The sequence below is a fragment of the Mytilus galloprovincialis genome, chromosome 4 (assembly GCF_965363235.1).
Source record: "Mytilus galloprovincialis chromosome 4, xbMytGall1.hap1.1, whole genome shotgun sequence".
Classification (NCBI taxonomy): Eukaryota; Metazoa; Mollusca; class Bivalvia; order Mytilida; family Mytilidae; genus Mytilus; species Mytilus galloprovincialis.
In genome coordinates, this window is record NC_134841.1 from 43,885,291 (window position 1) to 43,913,199 (window position 27,909).

General features: G+C 31.5%; 1 long non-coding RNA gene across 1 annotated transcript; it reads left to right on the plus strand.

The window, feature by feature from the left end:
• Positions 1-26,528, plus strand: LOC143070620 (uncharacterized). Its single transcript, XR_012976602.1, has 3 exons — positions 1-143; positions 18,607-18,942; positions 26,404-26,528. It is a non-coding gene; the product is annotated as an uncharacterized LOC143070620 (long non-coding RNA).
• Positions 26,529-27,909: the final 1,381 nt, after the last annotated feature.

Below are 27,909 nucleotides of genomic sequence, written 5' to 3' on the forward strand. Positions count from 1 at the left end.
TGTACTTTTGCTCAGTTGATGTTTAATAAGTGAATCGAATTTCAATTTATTCTGTGATATAACATATATAATAAAAGAAAAATACTTTATTTTGTGTGAAGGATGTAGGGTTAGAAAAATGTGGATTATCTTTCTAGCATTTGGTAAGGTTTTGTTTTTTTAATTTTAATACTGAAAAACTAGAATGTATATTAAAGACTTCTAAAATCATGAAGAACTATACGTTTCAACAAACAGTTTTAGCAAATAGCAATGAATTTATCCTGAAACGTCTAAAACATTGTCTAAACTTTTTCAGCAATATTATAAATATCTTTTTTATATTGTTTATCATAAGGTAGATCGGGTGTTTCTTGTCTGAGCACCCCATCTTGGGATGTTGCATAAATACTTTTTGTTGTTTGAAAATAGTTTACCAAGTATTATTCAATTATATACAAATAATAATAATGATTTATTTTATTATAGTGTCACATATTTGATCAGACATATATATATATACACAATTTCATAAAAACACAAAATAAAAATACCAAATATCCAGCCTTATGTAGACTTATGAGACACTTATGTACAAACATTTCTAAAATCAAAAAGTTAAAAGACTTCATTAAACAAGTCATTGTAGTCTAAATGTTAAGAAATTCAAATTCTAAAAATTTAAAAAAGATTTAAGGAGATAAACTTATCATCATACTGAGATTTAAAAATAAGAAATAACAATAGAAAAATATTAATTTTCACAGATAAACTTACAAAAAAGTAAAAGTTTTTCCAAAATGACTAAATAATTTGAGTTAAAATCACTGTTTATAAATATAAATAGAAAAACATTAAATATTTTTGCTTGATAAATTCTCATGTGCTAAATAGTTTTCGTCTCTGAAAAGATTTAAAAATTGCATATGACAAAGAAGTTTGTATATCTTCACAAGACATTATTTCGATAAATTTACTGTCCATATCCAAAGTATCGAAGCTACATGTATCAATTAAAGTTCTAGCTTTAGCAAACAATTCAAATCTAATATCGTCATATAATGGGCAAAACAACAAAAAAAATGTTTTTCACTTTCAACATCGTTGCTATTACATAGTCGGCATAGTCTTTCATCTACTTTTCTTCAATATTGACATTTGTTAACATTGATTCAAATTTTGTAATCCACTCTGCATTACAATTTGGTGGTCTATAAATGTTACCAAGTAATATAGGTTTTTGATGAACAAAAATAATTTTGATCCACATTGATTCTATATCATCATATGTTAACATGTTAGAAATATAAATTAAAAACCCACCGCCAGATTTTCCAATTCTGTCTTTTCTGTTTGTATCATAACCCTTAATATCTATTTCTTTATTTTGGACAGAATCTGACAAAAATGTTTCACTTAAACACAGCACATCTGTGTAAGATTTTGATAGCAAATATTTAATTTCAGAAAACTTTGGCAATATATGATTTATGTTTAAGTTACTTGTGTGGAAATATAAAAGGGTTTGTAAATATCAGTATAAACGTACCAAAACGATAAAAAAATACCTTGCAAAATCAAGGAAATATAGTTGGGAGACTTTTGAAAAGGGACCCATGCTTTAATAGTATAAGCAAAAAATCCCGAAACACTGTTAGTTATTATTTTAATTATAGGCAACAAATTTTCATATAAATGAAATATTAAAAAAACAGGTGTAAAGTCTTGAGATTTCTTACGTATATACAAAAGATGTATATTGGTCGAAGGAACCGCATTTCATTACAATTCTGAGCAATTGTGATATACAAACTAGTTTAAGAAAGCAGTTTTAATTGGTTAAAACAAAAAGACAAACGAGTGTTTATTAACGCGTATATATATAATGATTTCATACGCGTATATTAACGCGTATATTTATGCAATTAACGCGTATATTAACGCGTATATGATAAATAAATTGGATTAAAGTATGAACGTGTTTATTTTAACAATATACGCGTATAAAACCACAATATACGCGTTGAAAACCACAATATAGGCGTAAATGTAGGTAATATACGCGTATATATACACGTATAAAATCATATACGCGTATATAATCACGGAAATGACATGAACGGCCACTCATACTTCGCGGTCGGGCATATCGTCCTGTCTCGATCGCCAACGACAGAGACCCGCTACGGAACAGGGTAACAGTTCGATTCACATTTTTGGGGAGTTGTAGCTTAAGGTATCGCTCAGTTTTAACGTTTGTTTTGTATAAACGGTATGTCCTTAATTCATTTCAGTTTACATTGTTCGAATCGTCAAATAACGCTTGTTTGAATTCATCGTTATCAACCACATCAAAGCGTTCCTTTATTGTTCGTATAACAGTTTTTGTATACAACTTGAAATTTAAAGATTAAACTTCCAAACATCGTATTTGATAGGAACATTTCTTTTTCTTTTTTTTCAATCCTTTATTTCCGTTTGTTTTTTCGCAATTATTTTTTAAAATCAATTTTCTAGTGAATTTTAACAAATTCTATCGTTTAATGTTTTCTTAATGAAGAACAATAAAGTTTTCATAGATATTCAGTTTGAAATAACTATGATTTCATTTATTTTAAGATACATGTCGTATATATTGTAACGAAAAACCAAGGACCGTGACCCCTATTTAAAAATACATCGACTAAGTAGTCTTTTACAGAAGTTGAAGAAAAATCTATTGTCAAACATTATGAGGACTTTCAGGAACGTTAGTTTTTAACTAATGAGATTATCTTCTTGAAATAAAGATTATTTTATTTATATATTTTATTTAGACCCCATCTGACATGTCTTTCTCGCCTATTACTTTACATTAAACATTAAAGTTTGAATTATAAGGAGGTTACTATAATTTAGTGCATAATTGAACGATAATCCTGGTATATATAATGAGTTTTTTACAACCACTGGGTCGATGCCACTGCTAGTGGAATTTTAGTTCCCCGAGGGTATCACCAGCCCATTAGTCAGTCTGTGTTGACTTGAGTTATCATTGATATGTTCATAATAACGAATTAACTGTTTACAAAACTTTGAATTTTTGAAATACTAACTTAAAGGCTTTTCTACCTCAGGAAAAGATTACCTATCTGTATTTGGCAAAACGTTTAGGAATTTTTTATCCTCAATGTTCGTCAACTTCGTACTTACTTTGCTTTTTTAACATTTGTTATTCGAGCGTCACTGATGAGTCTTTTGTAGACGAAACGCGCGTCTGGCGCAAATATGAAATTGCAATCCTGGTCTCTATGATGAGTTTATTTTCATTGGACGTTGACATATGTTTTGAATGGATAGATTTCACTTTTACTAGTCTGTAACTAAGGAAAGCCACCATTTTGAATCCCGCTTTTTATTAGTTTGTAATTTTTCAAAATATTAATAAAAAAGTCACATTTGGTCAAATTTTGAAATATTCAGGAGTGTACGAATAGTACAAATACGCCTACTGGTTATGTTTGACAGCGGACGTATACCTATAATGTCACATTGTTAAGATGTCAAAGACAATGTATTAGTTCCAACGGCCTTTTAAAGCCAATATATTTTACTAATTCAGACTTTATTTTTGTGTGTGGCTTTATAATGTACATAACAGTATTGTATTTTAAACTTGGAATTTGTAAAACTTTATTTTACTGTTGCAATTGTCCGTTTACCGAGCAATTTGTGACAGTAAACTCTACGCCATGCATAAACGACAAAACATTTATCTCCTAATTGATTGTTACTTGTCCAATTACCAATAAATTAAAGTATCATGCCTAAATCAACACACTATTTTTTTATATTCAAAACATTAATTTAAGTTGAACGTCGTCTTTTACGGATTCAGATCAATACTTTGATCATAAACAGCTCAAACTCGAATAACTTTAAAGGGGCGGAAATATTTATACAATCATCGCTTCCGGCGATCGTCAGTTACACTCATAAACTAGACCCCTGTTGTGATCACTTATATATACACTTAGTGGATATTTAGATGGAATGGCGGACCAGTTTATTACATTTTCACCCGAGTGATAATTGATGGAAACTCATAATGCTAAAAAGCACTTCTTGGCCACATATTTTAAAATTGGAACACATTGTCAAGATTAAAAATTATTAAGTTCAAGTTTTGCCTTAATATTAAATTGGATATTAATTATTTGATAAGTTAGAGCTTTAATTTCTCTTAAAATTGTGTTTGTGCGCAACTTAGTATTGATTATATCATTAATGTTTAAAAGAATAGAAGATTAACGTAGAATATTGTTAATTCGGTTTTTGTATCTCTTGCAGAAAATAAACATCTGATTAGTCGTCAAATTTGTATTATTACCTTTTAATTGTGTCAATTTTCATTTGTTCTCTGTGTCTATTTTATAAGATGTAGGGTCAATGCGGACGTGAGGTATTTCTATCACAAGGACCAAACCAGAAATTTGGTGAAATATCACTAATTCGATATTGAAACATCTTTAAACTACATGTATACCAAAAATGGTTTAAAACAATCTGAACGTCACTGATGAGTCTAATTAGACGAAACGCACGTCTGGCGTATTAAAATATAAGTCTTGTACCTTTGATAACTATTAAAACATATTTTAGAAAAATGAAAATATTACCAAATAATTTAATATAGTAAGACATATTGAAAATATTAGCAAGAGCAAGTTTTCGATCAAAGGACATCTTTGACCAAGTAGATTTTATTATAACTTACAAAGCCTAAATAAAATACAACTACTTTCAAATTGATAGTATTTTAGTGTTTGCTTAGATAATCATTCTTACACTATTTTGTGTATATTATCTCAAGTTATATCAAATCTATCAGAAATGCTATTTTGAGTAATATTTAGACAATAGTTTTAAAAAAGATTGTACGATATTTAGGAACGGACCTGGTTCATGGTTTCAAACAAATTCAGAAGAAATTGGTGTTTATATATGAATTTGTTTGGAACAGGAGTGTTATAAAGTATTATTTCCGATTGCTTTTCTGACTTATACACTTAAATCAAGAGTTTTTATTGATATTAATGAAGTCAAATTATCTGACATCACTGAACTAGTCAAGAAATAAATTTAAAAAAAAAACAATTTAAGTTTAGACCGTGTGCGGGAATTTCTCGCTGCGTTGAAGACCTATTGGTGGCCTTCGGCTATATGTTATCTGCTCTTTGGTCGTGTCTTTGACATATTTTTCATTTTCATTCTCAATTTTATAATGTAAATGTGAATCCAATATTCTCACTTTTGTATACGCTATAGGAAGGAGAAAGTCTCTTGTTTTATTGCCCGTGATATGTACCTCGTTCCTTTACCTCTGTCCCAGCAACTCGTCCATGATATTATGTGTGTGTAACATTACAAATAAACAATACGAAGATGTAGTAACTCTAGAAACCAACACACGATAATGTTTAATGTTTTTGGAAGTTGTGATACTCATTTCGTTTTGTGCATAGACATTATAATTATAACGACAGCACAAACACAGAAGACTTTTATTTCAAGCATTGAACCAAGACACACTTTTATTTTAAAAACTTCAAATTCAAGATTTTTGTTATCAAAACTATTTGTCCTGACTATACTTGACACAAGGGTATTTGTCCTGACTATACTTGACACTAGAACATTTGTCCTGGTGATAATTGGTACAAGGAAATTTGTCCTGACTATACTTGACACAAGGATACTTGTCCTGGTGAAACCTGGTACAAAGATATTTGTCATGGCTATAATTGATACAAGGATATTTGTCCTGACTAAACTTGACACAATGATATTTGTCCTGACTACACTTGACACAAGGATATTTGTTCTGGTGATACTTGACACAAGAATATTTGTTAAGTTGATATTTGACACAAAGAAGTAGAAATGCCACAATTGGGGTTTTGATTAAGATGCTGTTCATTTAAATTAAAATAATGATATAACTGTCCAAGCAATTACATAAAAGTGTTGCATGGAGAAACAATTTAATAAAAGTGTCTCATGAAAAAACAATTAAATCAAATTGTCGCATGAAGATACAATTTAATCAAAGTGTCGCATGAAGTAAACACACAAAATGGAAAAAAGTACATGTTATTTCACTTGACTGATTTTTACATTTTATGTAATAAGAAAATAAAATAAGAAGCGGTTGAAAATAGAACAAAGCAATTTCATATCAGTTTGCAAAGGTTCTTTTAATTATTGAACCAGTATACTGATATGAAAATCCATGGAATTTGATGCGGCTGTCAGACAAGTGAGAAGTTAAGCGCTATAAAACCAGGTTCAATCCACCATTTTCTTCATTTGAAAATGCCTGTACCAAGTCAGGAATATGACAGTTGGTGTCCATTCGTTTGATGTGTTTTATCATTTGATTTTGCCATTTGATTAAGGACTTTCCGTTTTGAATTTTCTTCGGAGTTCAGTATTTTTGTGATGTTACTTTTTTTTCTATATGTATAGCATTATTTCAAATTTTTTCAAACCAAAAATATGATTTAAGAATTGAATTTAATAACTTTCTGTCACTTTTCAAATCATTTCGCCAAGACAAGTAAAAAAAACACCACTCATTTCCGGTGGGGTTTGAAGACGCCTCACCCTTACCTAGGACAGTATAACAAAAGTATCACTATCGAACAAAGCCAAAATATTTGATGACCAATGATTAATAACTACCGAAAGATCCATCACAAATGAGATCTTAGATTAATATTCAAATCAATAGGGCGCAATCGTATGTTTAATTTTTGGCGCAAATGATACCATGTAATTTTAAAACAGGTGGCGCAAACGTAGCATTGGAGAAAAAAAGTTGTGGCGCAAAAGGACGCATTTTTGGCGCAAACGGATCTCTCCCATTAATAGTAGATCAACTTTGCCTAAGGGGGTAGGAATCTTTGATTGTTAATAATTGATAAATTGATAAACGGAAAATTTAAGAAACAAGTCGTTACCGAACATTGACGATGATGATACCCTCGATAATGATAAATAAAGGCAACAGTAGTATACCGCTGTTAAAAACTCATAAATCCATTGACAAAAAACAAAATCGGGGTAACAAACTAAAACTGATGGAGACGCATTAAATATAAAAGGAGAACAACGACACAACATTAAAATGTAACACACACAGAAACGGACTAAACATTAGACAAAATCCTATGAGAATAACAAATATAACATCAAAACCAAATACATGAATTTGGGATAGACAAATAAAACAAATACATTCTGCAAATATAAAAATACCTCCCTATTGGTAATAGAATATCATCAAAGATATCAGATTTATAATTTGTTTCGCCAAACGCACGTTTTGTCTACACAAGACTCAGTGGCGATTTAATCAAAACTTCTATATCTATACATTCTATTATATCAGTAAGCCTATATTGTTTTACAATTTGTAATATCATCATCTTCTATAGATTAAGTTATAGATAATGCATATTTTAAGGTTTTTCTTGTTGTAGAACACCCCGAGGGGTGTCAGGATTGATCAAATGAACGACCGTAGGGAGGTCTTTCTTTGAGAAATCCTGACACCACAAGGTGCGTTTTACGACAAGAAAAACCTTAAAATATGCATTATCTGACTTATATACCGTCCAAAACAAATGTTTTTATAAATATTTGCAAAATTTAATATCATTTTTTACCGAACACACTAAAGTGGGATATTCCTTTCTAATGCGTTCAGGTTTTAATACGCCCTACGGCTCATTTAGAATGTGAAACAAAACTCACTAATTATCTAGATATATAAACCTTAAAAATTATTATCCATACACAATACAAATATTACTGTATGAAGAAAAACACAAATTAATTGGTACCATCCGATAACAGTGTATGACAAATACAAGACACATTGTAAGTAATATATTGTACCAACTTAGTTTATGGAAAAGGGGGAGGGGGATGTTTTTTTTCTATTTGTAATGACATTTCTATCGCGAAATGGCTATCGGAAAATTGTTATGAAATTTTTTTCAACAATTTTAATTGAATCCAATAAAATATTTAGAAAGATTGTCTTTTGAATAGCAATACATTTTTTTTTAACAGATAATCAGGATATAATTATATACTCTCCACACCCGACCCTTTTGTGAGTAACGTGAATGTTAGTCAATAAATATAAGAATATTTTATTACTTGATCATTTGATAGAGTAAAAGGTATACATAAATTTTAAAAAGTTAAGAACTGACACGAAGACGAATATATATACATGTAGGTCACAGTAGGATTTCTATTCAGTGTGTATCGTCCTGAACAACATGCATAAAATATTTGCCACTAGAAGTTAAGCAAGTAACCAAAAATCAATCAACCTATTCAGTGTGACTAAATAAGATTTTCAAAATCTTGCACACGAATATGTTAAATCTGGCTTTTTATGAATGTCTACATTCATTTCACATTTATGATAATGTTTCTGTATTGTAGCGATAAATTAACAAAACTTCATGTTATTTGTTTCAAAAATTAAAATTCGGGCAATGACGATTTTTTTTACACCTATCATCGATTGAACTTTAAAAAATAAATTCCCATATCGGCAACAAAAAACTATCAGACGAAAATAATTTTGAAGTAAATTATAGATTGTATTTTTACTAAGGAAAATAAAGACCCCACACAGGTCATTATTTTATGCCTAGGAGCATATTTCATTGAAATATGGTATCGTCCAGGTTGATTATGAAAAAGAATGACCTATGGTTCTGAAAGAAAACAACTCCATATAGGTATATAATATGCGTTATGTGTTTTTTTAAAGAACAGATCTGAGAGTATTTATATACTTTTTGGATTATCGACAGTTTGCAGGTATTCCTATGGGCACCAAACGCGTCCCTTTAATACCATACTTGTTCTTATACTGTTATGAAAAAGTAAAATCATAAAATACTGAACTCCGATGAAATTCAATACGGAAGGTCCTTAATCAATGGCAAAATCAAAAGCCCAAATACATTAAACGAATGGATAACAAATGTATTTAATCATAGTTTATGACCAAACTCAGTAAAGACCTGTCTAAATTATGTTTAATTGATAAATTCAACAACGCTTATCGTTATTTTGAATGTATTTTTCGTTGAGTATTTAAAAAAAAAATTCTAAATATACTGTCGCAATCTACCCATAGGAACTTGCTTTAGATACATCAAATATAAACGATAAAAGAAAAGGATCTGTTTTTTTTATTACCGATTATATTTGATTCATTTAAGGTATGCTTCTTTTGGTAAATAACGTATAGAAAACTATTAATTATTTAAGTAACTTAACACCTACCACATCTTCTTATTTTTATATAAAGAGGAGTTGATTAATAAGAAATAACTTTGTAAAAATAAGAATATGTGGTATGTTTGCAAATGAGACATATCTCCATCAGAGTCCAAATGAGTTGGAAGTTTGTAGCTAGAATTCACCGCAAGGTCTTTAAATATGAGTAAAATGTTAAACAATTAAAACGAAAAAACTACCATTTAATCAAAAAGTAGTAATTTTGTTTGTGAAATTTAAGTGGAATTTTAGTGCGAAAAGTCAACACTTTCACACTTTCATCAGTATAAAATAGAACCAACTCAACGATGACCTATAGTTGTTAATTTCTGTGTTTTTTTGGTCTACTAAGGAGAGTTGTTTTATGACAATCATACCACATCTTCTTTTCATATATAAAGCAGGCAAATGATCTTAAAAATAAAACAATTACACTTAAAATTATCTGAAAGACCTCAAGAATGATTTTTGCACTACAAATAGAATTGACTATTTTCAAACTTTTTTTTTCTTCAAAAATTGTTAAAGTCGCTTGACTAAAACAGTAGTTCAAGCACACTTATAAGAGACCGAGATGAAATAACATTACAGACTGTCGTCTAGTTAAGGTAACCAAAAAGTAAAATAACAAAAATACCAAACTCCAAGGAAAATTCAAACGGAAATTCCGTAATCAAAAGGCAAAATGAAATGCTCAAACACATCCAACGAATTGATAACAACTGTCATATACCTGCCTTGGTGCATGAAATTTCTTATGTAGAGAATGGTAGATTAGACTTTGTTTTATAGCTAGCTAAATCTCTCACTTGTATGACAACTTCGTAATACAATACATAGTAAGGAAATAGAGGAAGCATTTTGCTGATAAGTGGTAGTGATATGATAGTTTACAAGTATGTAGCTGGCTATGTTCATACTATTTTCTCGTTGACAATTGAAATTTTAATTGTTTGTTTTCTTTTAATTGTATAATGCCAGTCTTTTTATAACTTGCGTTCAATTTGTGTTTTATGGGTCTCTAATACCACTAATTAATCTGAATGTATTTGAATAAATGCATACGTCATTGAAGTTTAACGAACTGGTTACCTCTTTTCCTACCGTATGTTTGAGTTTTACAAATTAAGATAAAGGAATGTCATCCCTTTCGTTATTCAATGATAAAAACTGAATACAACAAGCTGTGAATTGTATTCGCCGGAAGTAAGGTTCACATAACGTTCTTTTTCAGAATGTCATGAACATACCCCCTTTTTGATAGTTTTAATCATCTTGAGGATGCACAAAACAGTTTCCTTTGAATATTATTACATATTAGTAATACTTTGACTGTCGCTGTACGGGGGTATTTATGTACAGTAAACTGCAATGATTTCTTTGTCAACACGAAATAAATAGCTAAGTAATTACTTAATTTTGAACTTTAGAATTATATCAGAAATTAATTGAAAACCATTGGAAAGAAATTACTAAATTGGAGATAGCCCATATACAATAATTGATGACTTTGTTGAACTTCAATGATAAACTTTGCAGGGGATCTTGATAATCTGATAATATAGGAATGTTTCCATTTACATGCTGTCATGTTGGACTTAAAACGCTTATTCAATTAGGCAATGAATGTATGTGCATCATGTATTCAATTATCATAGATATTTTATTTCAAAAGTATTATATCTAAATCATGTTAAAGGGATGTTGAATGTATGTCAATAAAATTTAGTAATTAAAGGTTTTAAAAGATACACTCTAGTAGAAAATTTCATTGTTTGTAGAAAACGTAGTGTCTGTTTTCAATCAATATGGATTAGAAAAAAAAACAATATATCCATCGCTATTTACATTAAAAATGAGAAAAAAAATAATCTTCAAGGTTCATAATTTCCTAATTTGGATTCTTCAGACAATTTGTTTGCGAAACCGTATAGTCATTACCACACGCATTAACATTGATTTAGTTACTGTCAGATCGCACATGTCGCCTTTTCGTCGAGCAAACAAAATGAGATCTACAATACACTGAACCTTTAATGTAGTTTATTTATCTGATTGATACTTGACATTGACTTAGCTTTGTTATGTTTACTTTTAAGTTTTAATTCGTTTTTTATTCGTTTGATGTGTTTTAGCTTTTGATTTTACAATTTGATAAAAGGCTATTCGTTATAAATTTTTTCTAGGAGCATTTTTATTGTTTTACTTTTGAAGATATTACAGTGACGCCGTTTTAATGCATTTTACGCTTCAAAATACGAACTATCATGGTCGCGTAAACTCGTGTCATTAGCTCAAGACCCGAGTAGAACATGAAAGAGCACACCAAATGAAATTTCATACAAATCCCGATGATATTTTGCAAACGTTTCAAACCTAGCATACAATAGTTATCACACTTTTAACAATTGATTGAAAATCGAACTGGCTTATTAAATTGTCATTTTCTCTTTATATAGAATTAATAATCTATCTGAATCTGAAAAGTACGATCAAGAAAAAACCCGTGCAATGTATAGTCAGTCAAGGTCGTAAAACTCTTCTATTATCACGACGAAGGTTTTGTTTTGAAAAGAAAACATTATACCTTACCAAATAAGCGATAAGTATTAAAGAATATATTTCGTTAATATGTCATGTTAACTCTGCCAACATGGTTATACACAATGAAACATTTGTTGTGTAGCAGGGACTATTTGCCCCATCCATATTTTTATGGGGTTGGTGTTTCTTAGTATTCAGGTTTCTGTGTAGTGTTTTGTGTACTTTTGCCGTCAATTTTTGTTTTTGCTATGGCGATGTCAGTTTTTCTTTGACCAACTATCACATATTCATCAAAGAATATTCTTTAAAGACTTTGAAAAAGACTCACCAGTGACTCTCGAATAAAAAAGTTATAATGACCAAATGTACGATGCGAAAGAGCATTGATGACCTCAAACACAATATATAGAAAACAAAATAGTGAAAAACTCTGAAGTGAACGGAGCCTTTAATTTATCTTTAATATTGATAGCCACGGAAAGATGATGCGAATAATTTTAGATATCAAGTGTTTGACGTGGTAAGCTTTCCAATCTCCTAAAAGGGCAAGATTTACACAACAAGACAAACGAACATATACTTAGTCTGTTTAAGGATTCCAAGGCAAAAAAAAAGTTAAAGAAAAATAAAAAAAAACAAAAAAACTGTGCCAAATTTAACGTTGAATGAAGACAACAGTAGTATGCCGCTGTTCAAGTGTCAAACCATTAACATGACTTCCAAGAAAAGGGAAAAAATACAGAAAAGACTACATATCCCTTATTTATCATTAAAACTGAAGATTGAGAAAAACGAACCAAGTAGGAAGATTACTCATGTAATCCTGACGAGTGCACAGTCCCTACTATGGATCCATGCTTGGCATCCGTCGAGTTGTCATGACAGTGAAAAAATCAATGAAAAGTCATATTCGAGAACTGTATTGTGAATACGAGAAGTAGACCAAAGTCGCGGTCACCTGTGACACAGATATTTCATAACATCCGCCAAATAATGATTGCGTTCGTTAAATTTTCAAAGGGTTGATTTGATCTTTACTTATTGTACCAAAAGCTGACTTAACAAGGGCAATATTTCAACAAGCAAATTATTATGCGAAAAGATCCTGGAATATTCTTTCAATTTTGAGATGTATACTCCATATGCAGGCACTGTTAGAACGTAGGCCCGATCAAACCATTCAGTTAAATGACATTATCCTTAATACAGAAAGTCAAAAGAAAGTATCTTTTCATTCTCTGTGTGAAAAGTTTGTAAGAAGTCATACATTTTGTAGCTCTAGAACAAATATTCGACTTGTTTGGATTCGAGCGTCACTGATGAGTCTTTTGTAGACTAAACGCGCGTCTGGCGTAAATACAAAATGTATTCCTGGTATCTATGATGAGTTTATCGTTAAGAAGAGAAGCACGGTTGTATCCAACGGGAAAACCGGATCGATTGTCTGTTGAAAAACACGACCTCCAATTGTAAGAACTTTTATTTTATCGTCTAAAGGAAATAAAAGAAAGGGCCCATTTCTTCCTAAGTATGAAACTTCTTCAATTCTAAGCAATCATTTTTGTTCCTTGATTTCCTAAAGCCTCGGTCACACCTTACCGGATAGCACGAACGGACGCCTAACGGATGAAAATAAAAGTTGTCCGTTCACAAAATTGTTATCCGTTGGGAGTCCGTTGATGTACTGACCGAATAAAACGGACGTGTAACGGATGCATAACGGACACACACCGGATATGTAACGTTAGAGAAACAGACAAGTACCGGACAGAACGGATGTCGAACGTACATCCAACGGACGAGTACCGCATAAAACGGACACATAACGGAAGCGTAACGGATAAAACGGATGAACAAGATATACGGAAAAATCAAAGGCGACAATAATAATACATGTAAATCGCATAAATATTCAAAATGTTTCTGTGTAACTGGTTTTAGTGTGTTCTTCAAAATTCCGCCAAAGGGCAGTGTCTGGCCTGAATAAGAACTGCTTGATTGTGTTGACGTGCCTATACTGTAAGATCGATTATGAATAATAAGAATTCATGAACCTGAAGAAATCTGACATACCAATAATTGGCATTTCTGACGCGAAATTTTCAATTGGCATTTTATCCTTTTCAGATCCGTTCATCATCAGTTTTATCCGTTATACGTCCGGTAGAAGTCCGTTTCTCATCCGTTCAACATCCGTTTTATCCGTTAAACGTCCGGTAGAAGTCCGTTGGTGAATTTATCTTCCAGACCTCCAACGGATGTATAACAGACACGTAACGGATACAAAACGGAAACGAAACGGACGAGTACCGTACAAAACGGACGGCTAACGGACGTTCAACGGATATTTTATCCGTTGGACATCCGTTCAAAGTTTTGAACATGCTCAAAATTTTCCACCGAACAGAACGGACGTCGACGGATAAAACGTACGCGTAACGGACATGCAACGGATATGGACGGACGTCTAACGGATTAGAACGGACGTCTAACGGACATGAACGGATTGAAAAAAAGTTATCCGTTAGACGTCCGTTCGAGCTATCCGGTAAGGTGTGACCGAGGCTTAAGTATTGAAAAGTAAATAGCATTAAAAGAGCAAAATATGTGAAAATGCCCCTTTTTATAAACCTGTCATTCAGTAAAGTAATCTTTACAAAAGTTTTCATTAATCTAAGATACTGATAGTTGTTTCATATTTACATTGCCTAGTATAAGATCAATCTGTTTAGAAGACATCCTTTCTTTATATGAAAAAGAATTAAAATTGAAATATACAGAACTCAAAAGATAATTTTAAAAAGTTTATAGTCTATAAAAACTAACAAAATCAACGTTAGACTATATAAATCAACGGAATAAATGGAAACTAGACTATATAAACCAACGGAATAAATGGAAACTACTGTCCGATTTCTGACTTGGTACATGCATTTTCCGATACAAATCTGTCATATAAGTTGGAAGTATAATAGTCTACTATAAAACCAAGTTTAACCAAACAATGTCTTCGATAACAAGTCAGGAATAGGGGATCTTGTTCAGTTGATTGATAGCGTTAGATTTTGACAGTTTTTTTAATTTGGCTTGGAGTTTGGTATTTTTGTTATACTTTTTACCGCTATGCAAATGATCGTTTTTCATTAGATACAAAAATGTTCTCAACTTTTCTGCTCAATTGTTATACATATATTTGAGTTATTGATATAATTTCATTGAACTTCACCCATTTTTTGTTAATACATTTGCTATCATATTTTAGGATAAATTTGAGCTTCGTCTTGTCTTTTATTTTATAGTATTGATTAATTTATTAGTAGTATCATTTGATTGAATGGATACTGTTTCTAAGCAGCTGAAGATTTAAAGCTATTAAGCTTGAGCGATAATGCATGCTGATATTTGATTCATTTAAGAGACTAGTTTATTAAATTTCCGGAAACATCGATTTTCATTATTAATTATTAATTATATTAAAACAAATACGTATAAAGTTGGGATGAAATTAGTTATATTTGAGGGATCGATGTGTCTTTAACTTTTAAACATGGTATTGATACTGAGTGTATTTACCAAATAGCCGCAAATTAAATTCAACTGCTAGTTTTGAAAATGTGCAAAATATATGTGTACAGTATCTTCCAGAAGTAATCGTACAGATGTTCGTTAAATGAATACTTTTTGTGGTGGCTTTAAGTAACTCAGCAATATTTGACCATCAGAATGATTAATTAAACAAGACTCGGATGCTCAATGCAATTCGACAATAATGGTGAAATTCGTGGTCCACTATTCGTCCAGTAAACTTCATTAAAGGTTGTTACGACTGTTATTCGTTTCTAACGATATACAATTGAGAATGAAAATGGGGATCTGTCAAAGAAAAAACAACCCAACCAAATAGCAGAAAACAGACTAATGACACCAAAAGGGTCTTAAACACAACAAGACAATCCCACAACCTGAGGCGAACCTCAGCTGACCACTTAACAAAAATGTAAACTAGTTCAATGAAAGTGGACGTCATACTTAATTTTACAACTTATAAATGAACTAAATTATGTCCTATTTTAACTGTTTTTTTTTATATTTATTGTATTGAAAATTTGTAAATACGAAAACATTATTGTTGTTTCTATTATAAAAGAGGGACGAAAGATATCAAAGGGACAGTCAAACTCATTAATCTAAAACAAACTGACAACGTTTGCTTTAATAATCGATAAAAACACTTTATTAATTTTGCGCGTCTAAACATTTTTTCTTGCTCAGACACAAAATATAAAAACATTTGATTAGCCAAATATATTTATTTATGCTCATCGTTTCTCGAGTGTGTTTGGTGACTATATTTTTTTTAATTTCTTAATTTAACAACGGAAAGTTTAAGAAAAGTTACCGTGTCAGTACCGAAGCACTGGCTGCAGAGCTGATAATTGTCTTGGAGAGACTACATCACAAGTGGAAACTTTCCCTTTTATTCCTTCTAATTACATTTGAATAATTAAACAAGAAAACAATTATCTATGAAACATTCTGTGTTAATGTTACAAAAAGGAAACATTATAACACCATTTAAATTGATAAAAAATACTAATAGGCCCTAATCTTTTATTGAAATTTAAATTAGTAGTTTCAATTTATTACTTCATAAATATATATAACAGCTAAAAAAAATAGTTTTATGAATTAATTATATAAGTTTTAAAACCGCTAACAATTCAACATTTGGTTCGATAAAAATCTTCTTCCTTTTCTAGTTCATTTGATACGTAAATTGAATTTGTCTCTTGACAAAATTTTATTGCGCATATATCTATCATCTTCTACATCAATTTACAACTTCAATATCAAAAAATGAAGTCCTTATAAAATAAGGCTACCTCACTCTTATCACAAATGCAGCGAACACATTCAACTTATTTCAGAGACCTATACAGAATACAAAACAAAAACAAAACATTGCTGATAAATGTTTTGTTTTTAGTAAAAGCATGAAAAGCAAAACGATAAAATCAACTTGATTTTCATTATATTAGCAGATACACACACCAAGTTAATTTCATGTTTTTCTTATTCATAAATTATTTCATAGAAAAATGGTATTCTTTTGTTTTTTCTTCACTTATATGTTGCAAAAATGTCTTTGACCGAATTGTTTCTTTTTTTTGTAGGTAAATAGCAATGAAAAGCAACGCCGCGCTTATTTACAAATAATATCTAAGACTGTGTTTTCATAATTATATTTCAATATTGTCTCAATACATATTTTTTACTGCCCAAGTTCAATATATTTTGATACACCAGACTCAATGTGCTTAAACCCCCACCCCACTCCTACCCCCACCATTTCCCCCTAAAAAAGGCGGTATCCGATTCATATTTAAGACTCATACGTTCCAAAATGAGCCTTTGGTGTGGACAATAAACCTTTGTGTTTCAAACCATTTTTTATGCGACTGCAATTTTCTTGCGGCTGTATAATGATTTGACGTTGTCGTTGACTTTGACACCATTTGCAAGTGTGGTATAGAGGAAACGATGATAGTCCGTCAGAGGGGGACGATAAATGGCTGACCGGTGTTAAGAGAGAGTCATATCTCTTGCACGTATAGACACCCTTGTAGATTTCGAAAAAGAGTAGACTATAGCTAATGTCGGAACAAGGCAGCACTCGCACTCGCAAGGTAGAAATGGATTAAGACAAGTTGCAATAACTTGTTCTCCAATCCTCTATATATATTACCAATGTTATTTCAACTGATAGGGCGGAGCTTATTTTTAATTTGCATAAGGACAGTCTATTTGAAGATGTGTGTGATAAGGATGATTGCCGTTATAATTAATATTGAATTCTAATCACCTATCAGTGTCGCTAAACGTATATACAAAAGAACTGAGTGTATGATTTGAGGCGAATAACTGGACAATTCATCGATGAGTTTATCCCAAACTCCTGTTTATAGACGGACTGCTCTTTAATAAGCGAACTTCTTAAACTCCGCCCAGTAAAGTGAAATACATCTAGTAATACATATGTTTAAACTAAACCGTAAAAGAATTAGGGTATAAAATAAGGATTTTCTGTGTTCCGGATGCCAAATTCAGTATAAGTCTATGAAACTGTACGACAAGGCTCCATACCAATATACAGGACAGTAGGGATTAAGCATTGAAGAAAACTCATACCACCTAGTTGGTTAAGTATGATACAAATAGCAAAACACACTTGACAAATGAAAAGTATTTGCTTCATATAATTTGATAACCTTAAACCGAAAAATTAAACATAACGTTAACGGCAGCAAACGATCCACAATTCGACTTTAGGTTCCAAGCTTAGAACATGATCATAAAGAATGTGGCGGGTTCCACATATTGAAAATCGCTTGATCTTTTTTATCTTACTTTAGGATAGAGACATAAAAAAGAAACTCAAAAAATCAAATAAGCAATAGTTTGATTGGTTCGCAAGGTAAATTGAATGTCGAATTCAAATGTTTTAAAATCTTTAAGCAATATATTAGTATACAGATGTACTATAGCTAGGAAACACATGTTGTATACACACTGTATTCGGTTTGATGTAGAGTATAATCTAGATAATTATTCATATAAAATCTAGACCAGTTTTATACGCTGAAATTGAAAGCTGTTGTTCTTCATAATTTTTTAGTCAGATGTTTTTAAATTTCGATGTTATTACAGTCCTCACTTATCTTTTTATAACAGTGAAGACTTGGGTATTCGATATTTCCAATGCATTAGCACCTCCAGATTTCGTTAGTAACTGGATGCCAATACAAGCCTACTTAAATCCAGAAGTAGACATTTCACATGGTTTAGATGAACTACCTCTAAAAGTCGAAGTACAGATCAAAGTGTTTGATACGTTTTTAAATAAGGACATGTATTTCTTAGCAACGGGATCTGCACAGAAAGGAAATGAAAATATTTTGCCATTTGGAGGAGTTTTATACTTATATAACAGTGAAACAATAAAGATACTGGCACCAGGACCAAAAAATTGTTCACGACAAGAGTGTACAGGTTTACTAGTATATTTAGGTAAGTATGTTTGCTAGCAACTCAGATTTACGAACCTTTAAAACATTTTGCCTTCGCGTCCAATGAGTTTTATGTTCAATCTTCTTGCTATTTAAAAATCACACCCATATATTTGACCGACCTAGATATATTTCCAGAGGTTTCTAGGCCAAAAAATGTTAAGTGCATGTTAATGTTAATGTGTCAAATAATTTAACAGATTCTTTAAACAAACCATGCGAACCACCCGGTTTGAATTTCTCCATGCCCTTTTTCTTTTTCCGTTAATTGGACTCGTTGGTAGTTATACCGAATCGCCTTATTTTATATAGTTAAAAGATGGTATTTGTTTTTTCTGTGTTGTCGTCTAAAAGGATATTATTGTTATTATCAAAGTGGTGCTTCCAAAGTAATGATAGTATTAAAAAAATAGAACTATAGCAATCACCATTTTTTCTTCTTTTGACTGGGTATTAATTGCTTTTGCTGTTAGTGTCAATAACCCAAGTTACATGTACCATACTTTTTTGCAAGTGGGCCCCAACAAATTTTCACACGTTTTTAGCTGAAACTAGTTTTGATATGGGTTTTAATTTTCTTTATTCCTACAATAATATATCTTGATTGTAAGCTTAAAATTATTTTTTTTTAAACTAAATCAAAATTGAAGTCCATTTTAGCATACAAAGCATAATATTTTTGATATAATCAGGTCGATTTGTGAAACAATTGCTCAGAAGGTGGTAAAAGCATCAAACTTTGCAGAGTTTTAGTTTAAGTCACGATAAACATTTATAGCTATGGACCCATTTCTAAAAATCAAAATGGCGTCTCTGGGTGGCCATTTTAAAATGGCTACTTGAAAATTAATAATAAAATATGAATAAAGTTTGTAAAAAAAAATGACTTTACCGATTGTTATTAAACTAGGTATATTTATCAATTATGATTAGGACTATCATCTGAGGACATCAGGTATTGAATTACTGGTGGCCATTTTGAAAACAAAATTTTTTTTGCTATTGTATTGTATTTTATCATTTGCATTTAAACTAATGAACTGATATACATTTAAATTTATATCATCACATCATTTTTATAGGACTGTTGCTATTTGTATTTGGTATTCACCATGTGGTCAAATAATCACTAATGCACATATTAAAGAAATAAACCCCGGACAAATACCAGTCATTGCATGTGATCAACTTGTTTATGCCCTTGCTAAAAACATCCAATTGACTATTGCATGAAAGAGATGATTTCAGCTTTCCAATTGTGAACTTTCCATTTCTAAGTAGCAACATTCCAGCAGCACCTGCATACGGGGTATATATCTCCCAATTGATACAATATTCCCGTGCTTGCATTTCCCATCAAGATTTTCTTGATAGAGGGTTGCTGCTCACAAGGAAGCTATTAAACCAAGAGTTCCAAATGGTGAAGTTGAAATCATCCCTTCGTAAATTTTACGGACGCCATCACGAGTTGGTTGACCGTTATGGAATAACCGTTTCACAAATGATATCGGATATGTTCTTTACGTCGTAACTACAATCCCCTTCCCTTTCATGAATGTGACCTACCGAATTAGACACTTTACCGGATTTGTTATCACATAAGCAACACATGTGGAGCAGGATCTGCCTACCCTTCCGGAGCACATAAGATCACCCCTAGTTTTTTGGTGGGGTTCGTGTTGTTTATTCTTTAGTGTTCTATGTTGTGTCATGTGTGCTGTTGTTTGTTTGTCTTTTTCATTTTTAGCCATGGCGTTGTCAGTTTGTTTTAGATTTAGAGTTTGACTGTCCCTTTGGCATTTTTCGTCCCTCTTTCAATTGACTATTGACCTGCAAGATACGGGGAAAATCATATTGTAATAATGTTTGGTGGTCTACATATTAAGATTGCTGCTTTGAGAACAATAAGAGATTGGGTACAAAACAGTGGATGGGTGAATGCTTTGAGCCAGTCAAACGTTGCATCTGCTGGAACATCAGAATCATTCATCAAAGCATCCAATGTGACCCGAACTCGACATGCCCATCAAATGACTGTTTGTTCCTTACATATGCTAATGCATAAAGCCTACATACAATATTTAGACACAGTTGATGATCAAGCGGAAAACACTATCACCTTCGAAGAGTGGAAAGAAAGGAGAGAAATTGAAAGCCCTTTGTTTCATTTCTGGTCACTTACATTGAAGCTGGAACTGATCATTCTTATATTTGTTCGATCTTTCCGTGAAGGGAATTTCAACCTGTACAAAGACTCTCTCACTATGTTGATACCTTGGTTTTTTGCTTTAGATCCTAATTACGCTGGCTTGTCTTCCTATTCATGTTCGGGATATGTTTGCATTGGACACAGTATTGCTACAGAATACAGCCATAGCTATTGATCATGCTCAAGCTAGTAAAGAGTGAGATTGAGTTATTGGACTAACGGAGAATGCATCTCAACTTCTTCGCTGGATGGTGTGTGGCCCAGAAATGGCACGTGCAGTCAATGAATTCGAATTATCACATTAACTGATTAAGCATGAACAAAGTAAAGGTCCACATGTTAGACACCATGAACAGGTTGAAAGTAAGCATCAACTCGTGGTAAGAGTGGAAAAGGTATTAGAAGACGTGTGCAGGTAGACAATACTATTCCTGGTAATTGGGAGTCATTTCTAAGAATTGACGACAACAAGACAGAGTTATTTGCCTACCTAGCGGAACAGCTATTTACGCTTACTCCACGTGTTCAGACGACAGTAGTTTCAACAAAGGGAAGCGAAGTTGTTTGCGACACGCCAGATAAGAATAACGGTAACCTATCACCGTGCAATACTGAAGAGGCGATTAAAAGTGGAATGCAGAAAATTATGATTAGAACCTTTGACACCGACATTGTTGTAATTGCAGTATCAGCAGTGCACAAGTTGGAGTTGGAAAAAAATTCAGGTACATCCCTGTTCATGAAATTGCTCTTTAAGTTTTTATGAGGCCTTTTACGTCCAATGCACTACTATTCTTCCACGCATTTAGTGGTTGTGACCAAGTTTCATCGTTTTCGAATCGTGGAAAGAAAACTGCATGGGACACATTGTTATCCTTTGATGCAGTGACTGAAGATTTCAAACTATTAAGTGATAAACCAAATGAAGACTGTGTTAATGAAGCTGTTTTAAACATTGAGCGTTTTGGAGTCTTAGTGCATGACAAGACCAGCGAGTGCTTGTGTATAAATGCTGAAAGAAGAGAGTTATTCCCGAGAAAAGGACGATCTATTGAAAACATTCCTCCAAGCTCTGCCGCATTACACCAGCACATAAAAAGAGCTGCTTACCAATCAGGATTTTGTTATGGACAAGCTCTTGCTAAACTACAAGAAACACCATCACCTTCCATCTGGGGTTGGAAGCGGAACAAAAAAGGGCTATTGGAACTATTCTGGACATCGCTACAACAAACGTCAGAATCTTGTGCTGAACTTATAAAATGTGGATGTAAAAGTGAAAACGGTTGCAGAGGACGATGTAAATGTGTAAAGGCATCATTAAGTTGTACTGTACTGTGTAAATGTGCAGGACAATGTGATAGGGATTAATAGACAGTGACCGCTATTGTTTAATTTGACAAAACTTGCACTACTCATTTATTTTGTGATTTTTATGATGTCGTTGAGAGCAGTTGATTTCGTTTTGACATTCATTATTGTATGATATGATACTAATTATGCCTATAATGCCAATGGAGGTTTTTTGAAAGTTTTTTTTCTTCAGATAAACAATAATAACCAAATGTTTATTTTCATCCATTTCAATGTTGACGGTAGACCTATTTTGGCTTTAAAAAATCAAATTGGACACAATTCAATAGGCGTATAACTAGTTTTTATCAACACAGTTGAATATTGTTCTACTCAAATACGTATTATCTCGTTTTTAAAAATGGCCGCCACTCCCAAATTTCAATTTCCAGAGTGGGTCCATAGCTGAAAATGTTGTCCATCACCTATACTATTACTATGCAAAATTTCATGCTTTTACCACAATCTGAGCAATTTTGCTTAAAATCTGCACAAATAGACTGGACTTATAAAAGACTTAAGGCACATAATATTACTTTGTTACTTTAATTGGTAAATAAAAACAAAGACGGGAAATGTATTAGATGCAGTTTCATAGCGTGACGTGTACTCCTCTAAATTCGTATTATGAATCGCAGATGTTCATTCTGAAATAAATTCTCTCATGTACTTTTTGCAAAATGTTCAATTCCAAAACATAATAGCATTTGAAATTAATACCATAAAACTACCATAAGAAAGACTCTAAAAGAAAGAGTTAACGCTGAAAATAATATGAATCATACTTGAAACATATACAACAAAAACAATATTAATTGACATGAACTTGCTTTTAAAAACGTCAAGCATGTATGTGCAAACAATCAAATAATTAATAACTGATAATTAATAACTGTTCCTTTCAGAAAACTGCAGTTATGCATCGTCATGCATTATATTACCATTTATGCTGATATTTGTCTTATGTAATAGATACTCAATATTAATATTGAAATTTTATAATATAGTTTTGTTTCATGGGGAATTCTTTAATTATAATTATTAAAATTCACAGTAAAGAATGATAAACAAATATTTACCATTCCTTAAAACGCATAATGATTGTATATTAGGAAAAATGCGTGGATATTTTTTGTTTAATTGTAGATTTTTTTTTGTTAAATCGAAACATACAAATGAGAATTTTTTTTAATAAGTTCATTTTTTTATTTGTTTTGTGAATAATTTAGCTTGTTTTGTATGATTTCACTCCCTGACTTGCATCCTTGACTATTGAGTGACCTTAAACAGTTTAAAAGTATTCATTATTACATTTATATGTCCATTATGTTTGTTTACATTTGAAAATCTTTTCCTCTTAAACTACTGGGCCTAATATTTTTTAACTTAAATGAATGTTTCTTAGGGTAACAGGTTAATACATTGTATCCGAAGTTTTGATTCATTAAAAACATGGCCGCTATGGCTTTGAAATAGAAAATAGGAGGTGAGATGCAGTTTTTGGCGTGTATCTCAAAAACTACAACAGTTAGAGCAAAAGTAAAAGGGAGTTGAAGTGATAAATGATTAATTTTCCGACAAATTCGACAACCCATTGTTGGGTTACTTTTTGAAATAGTTTTTTTTTTTTATTAAATTTAACTGTTTTTATCATTTATCTTTAATAGAGAGAAAGTATACATGGTATTAAATGTTCAGCTAAGTAAGTCAGTTCAACAAACAAGTCAACTTTATTAGAATAGTCAATTGACTCCTTAAGAAGTAATTTGTCAATACATTTTGTGTGAAAGTCTAATTCCTTTTTAAAAACTCTTCTTCTCTGAAACTACTTGACCAAATACTTACAAACTTTAATTAAATATTTCTTAGATTAACTAGTTAATCATATAGATTGAATTCTGGGATTTGATCCAATAAAAAAAATGGTGGCAGTTTCTAAAAATAGAACATAAGGGTCAAATGAACTTTTTGGGCTTTTATTTTTTAAAAAAGCTAAAGCAGTAAAATAAAAATGACATAAGTGAAAGTGTTAAACAGGTTTAGATCTACCTGTAGAGTTATCTTCAGTCTAAAAGGACTTCTAATTGTTGAGGTACTGTTCAGAAATAGGGATTTTTTTAGGATTTATTTACGTTTTTTGTTATGTTTTATCTTTATTATCAATATCAATTAAGAAAGAGATAAAGTGTCAGTTACAAAATTGATAAGCAAAGTAAGATTTTCAAATAAGTCAAATGCCTGATCCTGAAATAACACGTGAGCAATATCAAGCTATCACGAGCCTTTTGTGTTTTTACATTGTTTTTATGTTTCCATCTCCAGTCAGGACGCTCGTTTGTTAATGGTAATCAATTTCAATATGTGTATCTGAATTGACTCTTTACCTTATCATTGATATAAATTCCGATTCCCTAGGTTTGAAATACTAAATTATCATCGCGTCGAACTATAAGTGAATCAATTGTTTATATTGAAATGAACTTCAATTAGATTCGGTAATAATCAAGATAGCAATCGTATTTAATAACAATATATTCTGTAAATTCTATTTGATTATTTAGTTTCTTTTAACTAGTCTTCTTGGTATTGAAGGCTCCAAATCGAAATTATGTTTGGACAATTCGTACACATTTTAGAAACTGCTTATCTTTGGGTTTCATGTACATATAGTAATGCATGTACATTAAACGAAAGGGTTGATGGGACAGAAACATCGCAATACAGGTTAGCCAAAATAGCAAAACAAGCACTACGATGAACCTTTCCTTATTTTAAGTTTTGAACGATTGCAATAATAAAAATGTTGAATATCATTCATACATTATCTGATGTTTCATTTTACAAAGTACAAGTATTGCCTGATGCTTCAATTCATTTACATCTTTAAATACTAATTTTACTGGAGGAAAACTATTGGAACGAACTTCAAGCACTTGAAGAGATCATGCATTATCGCCATGTAAGGGGGATATTGCTTATAATTTACTTCCTATCGATACCTTTATATGTTTCTAATTGCATCATAGTATTTTTTTCCAATCAAGCTGTTTGATCTGTTATCGATGAGGAAACTGATGCAGATAATTTCTTGACTTTAAAAGAGAATTACACAACTGCACAAGATAATTACTAGATTCATGGTTTTACTTAAATGGTACAATTTTATAATAAGATGTGGTGTTATTGCCATTTAGTCAACTCTCAACCAGAGACTATTTTGCAAAGAAGTAAACTGCTATAAGTCACCGTACGTCCTTAAAAAAATAGAAAAAACCTATACATATCGAACAACAAATAGTGTATGTAGTTGAAGTTTTGTTATGCATGTATATCCACTCCTTATTGTAGTTTCTGATCTTTAATGGCGATTTTTACCATGTGTTGCGTTATTTTGCCAGTTTTACCTTGATCATTTTGGAGGATACTATTTTCACACTTTAAATAGTCAAAATTATCAAAAAGACAACATCTACAAATAAAACAAAATTTGCCGAAATCGTTTGTAGACTCAAAAACAAAAGAAAATAAAAAGACACTTAATAGAAAATTTATTGGCAAGACGAGATTAAACGAACTACATATATTTTTTATATCGTTGGCCGTACGCACATTTTAATACGAAACGCGGAAATCTCTAAACACCGTGTTTACATTTGATTTTCAGGCAATAGCAAGAAAGAAAAAAAAACTGTTTTGGTAAATCTTTGATCAAGAAATTGTTTGCAAAGGCTCACAGCTTGACAATGAACTACACGTTCTTGTGATATAAGAGAATGGTGGAAAGAAAATTTTTTTTTCTTCATTATACATTTGCATTTTAGGTAAAACAATGTTGTTTTTAATATCTTTCTTAAGCTCATGGGCATATTAAATATTCACTGCATGTTTTGTCTGTTTCAGGGGAAGGCAGCAAATTTCATGGTAATAGCTCCATAGCAAGATCATATTCAACTGGCCATGTGAGAGCAAGAGTTTGGAGAGCATGCTCACTTCCAAGACCTCCATTTATCTCTAATGCAATTCCAATGAGCTCAGGTTTTGTATATTAGGAAACTTGTTTCAGTTTCAAAAAAACATACTGTGGATTCATTATTATTCGTTGGATACCAATTTTCGTGGATTTCGTGACTAAATGAAAACTATGAAATTAAATGTTCTCGCAAATTTAATTTTCTTCAATCAACGTAAATTCGTCCCTATAAAAAAATGATTCCACAGTAGACAATTATGTAGTGTTTTAACTGGACTTTTTTCTTTGGCAAAACATTCTTTAATAATATTATGCGTTCAATTAATAAAATTTTATACATGTGGTTGATAATTTTTTAAATTAGGAAGATGGGCATTGACTGCGAAAGAGACAACCATCTACAAAACACACCAGTTTCAAGAAAGTAAACAATTACATTTTGTTTACACATTTACGACCTATTTATATATTAGTGCTATCGGACATTGAAATGAATAAACATAATTTCAAGATGTTTATTCTTTTTCCATCGTCGTCATCTCCATATAGATAATATAAAGTTCTATTTTCGTCAGTTTCAAACTAACTTCTTCAATCAATTTGAAAGACCTTTTTTTCTACAGACTAAACGGTAATATCAGGCAACACGTTTTGTTTTTCCAGACAAAATCTCTAATTTCATTTCTAATATTCTTATCGCTACTATACATGATGAAAGTTATTCCAGAAAAAAAAAACATTGTGCGCATGAACATGACATATATTTTCTTAAATGAATATGAATATTCCACAAGGTCTGAAGGTTTTGACAGTTTGTTACACAAAAGTATGACCCTTCTCTAAGTATTGACAATCTTACACAAATAGAAAAAACTACTTAAAACGTATAAATGCTTAAATCATATAGATATTATGAGTTACATAACTTTAGCGAAATGTTCTATTTTTACAATTTTGAGGGTTTGAGTCTCGTTCGTTGAAATTAAAAATAATTAAAAATAATTACATAAACAAGTTTCTTAACTTCTTTTCGGCCCGCCATTTACAATTTGATATTTATGAAAGTGGGTTAAGTAATGCATAAGTAATAAATCATGTTCGAAGCAAGAATAAAATAAATATTGTGATTGCACAAAGAAAGTTTATAGTTCAAAATAACTGTATTAAACGGAGGATTTGTATTAAGATGAAGGTCACAGTATCAAAATAATTGTTGGCGTCCTTGACGCTGCTGTAATAGTTATCCGACGAGGACTCGGTGTGTCAGTGTAAGATCACCCCGATAGCCGGAGGCTAGAGTGTGATCTAACACTGACACACCAAGTCCGAATGGGATAACTATTTTACATCCCAACTTTATTTTTAGATTAGACGAAAAACCATTTACAATTCATAAAATCTAGTTAAGAACGCCACACAACCATTATAATATAATG